The following is a 6095-nucleotide window of genomic DNA, read 5'->3' as shown; positions in this document are numbered from 1 at the left end:
CTGTGCCATGCCCTGGCTGGAGGTCCATGAGATGCTGCATGACTCGGAATTCCCAGCATCCAAAGGGATGTAAGATTATACCTTTTATTCTTTCTCCTGTTATCTCTAGGTCTTTTAATTTAAAGGTATTTTTAATCAATACCTTACAGAGTCCAAGTACCTTTCTTGCTGGCATCCCTAACAAGCAGCAGCCACTGCACTTTATATTCAGTGTTGGTGGCAGGATCCTGGCCAGGAATGCCTTTCTGGAAAAAGGGCAGTGGGGAAAAGAGTGCTGGTGTACCCAGCTGGCCCCACAGGCAGCTGTCCTATGGCTTTTGGCCTGGCTGACCCCCCCAGGGAGCTGGGAGAAGGAGTTATCCGTGTCTCTTACTCCTACCGAGATATTCCCTTGTCTCCAAAAAGAAGGGGCAGGGAAAGGAAAGGCTTAGTCGGAGTCGCACTGTGTGCAGTGGTTGCGGGTGTGCTTGCAGCAGACGTGGCAGTGGTTCCATCTCACACGAAGGCGAGTACAGGTGCGGCAGTGCAGGGGGCCCCCAGGGCAGCGGGCAGCAGGGCAGGGGAGGGGTGCATGGAGTCTCCTGCGAGTGGAGCTGTTGAGGCCCTAGCCGCTTGCCATGGGTGTGGTCGATGGGATGAGCACCTCTGGGACTTGGGTGCTGAGGAGTGGGCAGAGGCTTTGGAGCATGAGTAGGGCAGCAGCATTGCTGCTCAGCTGTCAGTGATTAACAAAACAAAGGGGTCCCCGGGGGCAGCCCAGCACACCCCTGTTTTCAGACAAACTGATTTGCAAAATTTGGCAGGGGCGATGGGAGAAAGGCTGCTGCATGCCTGGGACCTTGGGGCCAGCAGCGTCCATTCAAACCCTCAACAACTTGCTCGGGAGCCACCTCCCCAAACCTGCCACTTGCCCAGTGGCTGCGGGGACCCTGTCCCTCGCCCTGGGATCAGGGCAACAAAGTAGTGCTTTGGAAAAATACAGGTGAGGCTTGCCAGGACGTAGGGGAACTTGCCACACAGCAAGGTGGATATCCATGCAGCTTGGTAAACCCCCTCAGGGAACCTTTCCCCCATGGCGTGAAAAAACAGGTATTAGCAGCTGCCCTATTTGCTCTGAGGGCACCTCTAGCCCAGCAGCATGGCAGCTGCCTGGCTGAGGGGAAGGGAAGAAGCTACAGGTCATTGCAGGTGCAAAAGCAGCAGAGGATGGTGACTCAGGAGGAGGAGGCATTGCCTGCATTAGTGCAGGTAGGGACGCACAGGCAGCAGGTGGATGGCAAACCAATTCCTGTCTTGCAGGGCTCATATAAATAAGCAAATGGGAAGGGGCAAAGGAGGGGTGCTAGGGCACAGGTCCTGCCTCCTCTGACCGGTGTGTGTGTGTGTGTCCCACCCCACTGGAAGCAAGAATAGGGGACAGGCAGCCCTGGGCCTGGGGGCCATCACCCCTCCGCTCTACCTGTAACCACCGGGGCTGGCAGAATGAGTGCTGGGTATGGATCTTATAGATGCCAGGGCTGAGTTAACTGTAATAGACAGAAATCCATGTTGTTACCCCAAGAATCAACTGATGAATATTAACACACTGGGGAGCCAGGGGAGGGGGTCGACCATCTCAAGAAACTTTTCAAACCTTTGCAACTAGAAAATTCCACCATTTACTGATCAAGCGTGGATTACCAGATTCCTGAATATATCACAGCTGGTCATTTCTTAGTAGCACAGACTTTTACTACTGCTGGGGTAAAATGTCCCTTTGGGATCCGATCAGTCTGGGCCCAGGCGCTCATCGCATGGAGGTTCACCCCCTGCAAAGCCTGCAGCCTCAGAGCAGCACACTCAATTCCTCATAGCCCTGTCTGTGTCCTGGTATGGGACCGTGTCGCAAATCCCAATTTAGGATCCTGCTGACTACACCAATTTGTCATGGATGAGTGATTTAGATCATGTAAGGAATCATCATCAAAGGTATTGGCAAAAGTGATTTTAATATGATGTTGTAAAAGTGTGACTTAACAAGGTTTGATGGCAAGATTCACTCTATTACTTACTACATGAAAGAAACATACAAAGGAAAATTGGGTTTGAATCAAGCTAGAATGATTTACACAATTTACACAGAGATCAGAGATGGAAAAGAGTAAGGGAGACCCTCCCATTGAGTCACAAGGTTCAGGGTGGACCACCCTGCTTTTTAAACTCCTGATGGAGCTTAGGTGTGGCTAGGTCCAATCTTAGGCTCAGACTTGGTCAACAGTTTATGTCTAATGGAATTAATGCAAAGGATAAGGAAAACCTCCCATTGAGTCACAAGGTTCCCCTTGCTTTCTCAACATCTTCTCAGAGAGGACTCTAGGTGCGGCTGGATCCAGACTTAGTCCCAGTCTTGGACAATGGTTTATGTCTAATGGAATTAGTTACATGGATTTCATTAGTATTAATTCAGCATGCTATCAGTCACTTACCAAGGATCTGTTGCAAATAAGGAGTCTCTCCGCGTTGGGTAAGGAAGGATCTCTTAGTCTCAGGCATGGAATCTCAAACCTTGAGAGGTGTCCCTGCTCAATGGGAGAGTTGCCTGGCATGCTGTCCAGTTGCAATTCAGGGAGAACTTAAATTGGGCTCAGGCAACAATCTGTCATTGGTAAAAGGTCTCGCTGCCTCAGGGAGCAACCCTGAGAGGTGTTCCAGCTCAAGGGGAGATCACCACCATGCAGCCACACTGCCTAGCAGGGAGAGCTCAAAGAAGGCTCACTTAGGCTGTCATATTTATGGTTGGTTCATAGCCAAATTGCATACAATGGGAAAGTTATGCACAAGACTCTTTATACCCACAACTTTCTTTGTTCTTTGATAAATGGGTCTTGGAAAAACCACCCACTATTCATCTGTTAATCGCATGATCGGTGATCCAAGCTCATATGTACCAATACTCACTGTGTCACTCTGTTCCTTCATGGGTTTCCTAGGGGATTTCTTGGCCCGGCTATGGCTCAGGCCTTTACCTCCTTTGGAGTCTGTACCAAACTACTGCAAGTTTGGTTAAGCGGGGTCGAGTGCATCCATCACAGACCGTCAGCCAGCGGGTGTGAGCACCACCCAGGGCTGTGGCTGCTCTGGTAGTGTCACCCTGCTGGGGCCAGCACCCAGCTTGGTGCCACCAATTTGATGAATGCCTCCTTCAGCATCCCTGGTGCCATGCAGTCACAAGCTGTGGTGGGATGACCTCACAGATGGGGAGAAAATAGCAGGAAATAGAGAACACTCGTGGATTGAGGTGAAGACGGTATAATAGGTGAAGCAAAAGCTGTGCATGCAAGCAAAGCAAAGAAGGGATTTTTTTCACTACTTCCCATCAGCCAGGGGATATCCAGCCACTTCCCAGAAAGCAGGGACCAGCACGCGTAACGAGTCCTGGGGAAGACGAACACCATAACCACACATGTCCCCTTGTACCCTGATGGCATTAGGGTGTGCTCTGCACTTGTGTACCCCATAGCCCTATACGCCATGGATCCAATGTGCTGGGCCATTGAATCCACACAGTGCAGTAAATCTGGTCGTTCCTTTCACCCACTGAGCCAGAGTCAGGGACCCTCTATTGCTGGTTGTTGTATTCACTGTTGGACTCCTGTGGTTTCAGACCAGAAATCCCTTCACCAAGATCTGGAGGAGAAGTGGTCTCAGCCCTTCTTCTGCATCCGTAACAATGATGTCATTGGTGTACTGCAGAGGCTCAGGGGCATCACCCTGTTCCAGTGCAGTCTGGAGAAGTCCATGACAAATGGTAGGACTGTACTTCCAGCCCTGGGAGTCAGTTCCAGGTGTATTGGACAGCCCTTCACGTGAAAACAAACTGTGACCTGCACTCTGCTGCCACAGGGACTGAGAAAAATGCATCGGCAACATCAGTTGTAGCATACCACTTGGTTGGCTTGGACTCCAGTTCATACTGGAGCTCTAGTACGTCTGGTACAGCAACACTCGGTGGTGGCATGACTTTGTTCAGGTCACAATAGTCCACCACACTTAGTCAGACTCTCACACAAGCCATATGGGACTATTAAAGGGTGAGCGAGTCTTGCTGATCACTCCTTAGCTCTCCAATTGATGAATCAGCTCATGGATGGGAACCAGGGAGTCTCAGTTGGTGCAATATTGCCACCAGTCCACCATCATAGTAGCAATTGGCACCTGCTGTTCTTCAACCCGCAGCAACCCACAATGGAGGCATCCTCCAAGAGGCCAGGCAAGGTAGACGGCTGTCGAATTTTCTCTGCATCTATGGCAGCTACACCAAAGGCCCACCAGTACCCTTTTGGGTCCTTGAAGTACCCTCCCCTGAGGTAGTCTGTGCTGAGGGTACATGGGGCCTCCAGGCCAGTCACCAGAGCTTGCTTTTGCCACTTGTCCCCTGTTAAGTTCACTTCAGCCTCCAATACAGACAACTGTTGGGCTCCCCCCGTCCTTTCCTTCAGCTTTTATTGCTAAGCATGACATCATATAGTAGGGAATACCCCTTTGGTCAGTTTGGGTCAGCTGTCCCAGCTGTGTCCTCTCCCAACCACCTGCCCATCCCCAGTCTCCCAGCTGTTGGCGGGGAAAACCCATGCCTGCAGAAACTGTGGCACATAGGCCAGGAGCATTGACTTCATCTTGGAAGAACAAGCAGAGATCCCTCACCATGTCCCTCAACATATGTAGTATGTCAAATAATTTATTATTTGTTTTATATCTCATGGAGAACCGCTGTGTGGAGCTTCACCCAGGTTTCACAGACAGCTTTCACTCACTGTGTGCTGTGTACCAGCAAATGCAAAGTGCTGTATGCCCCTGCCCTCCAGCCACTCCAAAGCTCCTCCTTGGCTGCTGGACCACAGAGGACTGCTTGGAGGAATTTGCACCATCATCAAGTTGTGGGGCACGTGACTAGGAATGGAGCTCAATGGCTCACAAGGGCGCAGGGCAATAATCTCAGGCTGCACCAAGCGGGAAAGGGGGTAATCGGTGACTGGACCGTGCATAGAAAAAACTTTGATTTTGGATGATAACCAAGCACAAGTATATATTAGGCACAGCTGAACTTCCGAAATGATAGCTCTAAATTTCTTTTGTGTGGACCACACATTTTATAACACACCCACCAGGTACATTGGTTAACTGTTAACTGTTAACTGTTTCCTTTCCCAGGTGAGGGCAAAAATATACTGAGATCCCAGATGCACAGGAATATGACAAAAGTTGCACACAAATCAATTGCTATAAAACACTTTGCATTAGCCGGCATCATGGTTATAATTGTTGAAGGATCAGGAACTACTGGATGTGGTCCAGTTACCAATTTATTCATTGCTCATAAGTCTTGAACAAATTTATAAACTGGTTTTCCATCCAGGCCTAGTTTAGGTTTTTTAACTGGCAAGAGAGGAGTATGACAGGGATACTGACAAGGAATTAAAGTCCCTTTTTGCAGAGAATCTTCAATTATTGGTCTTATACCTTCCCTTGCTTCCTGAGACAATGGGTATTGTTTTAAGGAGGGAGGTTTGCCTCCCTTCATTGCTATCTGTAGTGAATCAGCTGACTTTAATAACCCAGCTTGAGGTCCATCTTCTCCTTAGGGCACACTGCTCATGTCCCTTCTCACAATTGCCATCTGGCCATCTAGGCTCAGCAGTTAACCCTTCCATCACAGGTACCTCAACAGCTTTATACAATAAGGTCACAATTATCACCAGCTGGGATGGTTGACTTTGTGTTGTTCCTATAGACTACACTGTTTTTTGTAGTACATCTCCAGTTCATGAGTGTCACAATAATGTTAGTGTGAGAGCGGTTGGTAATTGTGCATATCACACCTGACACATCCTATGTCATGCAGTCTTTACATGGAGCCCCTAACACGGACCCTCCTTGGACTAGGAACAGGTGGTTTCCTTAACAGCACTCTGTGGTCCACAAGAAATTTAAAAGATAACATACAATCATTGATAGAAACTGAACAGCAATGTGATGTAGAAGAGCAAGGTTCTGTTGTTGATGTAGATGTCTACAACATGATGTTGTAGAAGTACAAGTGTTACACCAGAGTCAGC

This window comes from Haliaeetus leucocephalus, unplaced genomic scaffold (genome assembly GCF_000737465.1).
Source record: "Haliaeetus leucocephalus isolate CR32 unplaced genomic scaffold, Haliaeetus_leucocephalus-4.0 Scaffold182, whole genome shotgun sequence".
Taxonomy (NCBI): Eukaryota; Metazoa; Chordata; class Aves; order Accipitriformes; family Accipitridae; genus Haliaeetus; species Haliaeetus leucocephalus.
This window is presented reverse-complemented; position numbering follows the sequence as displayed.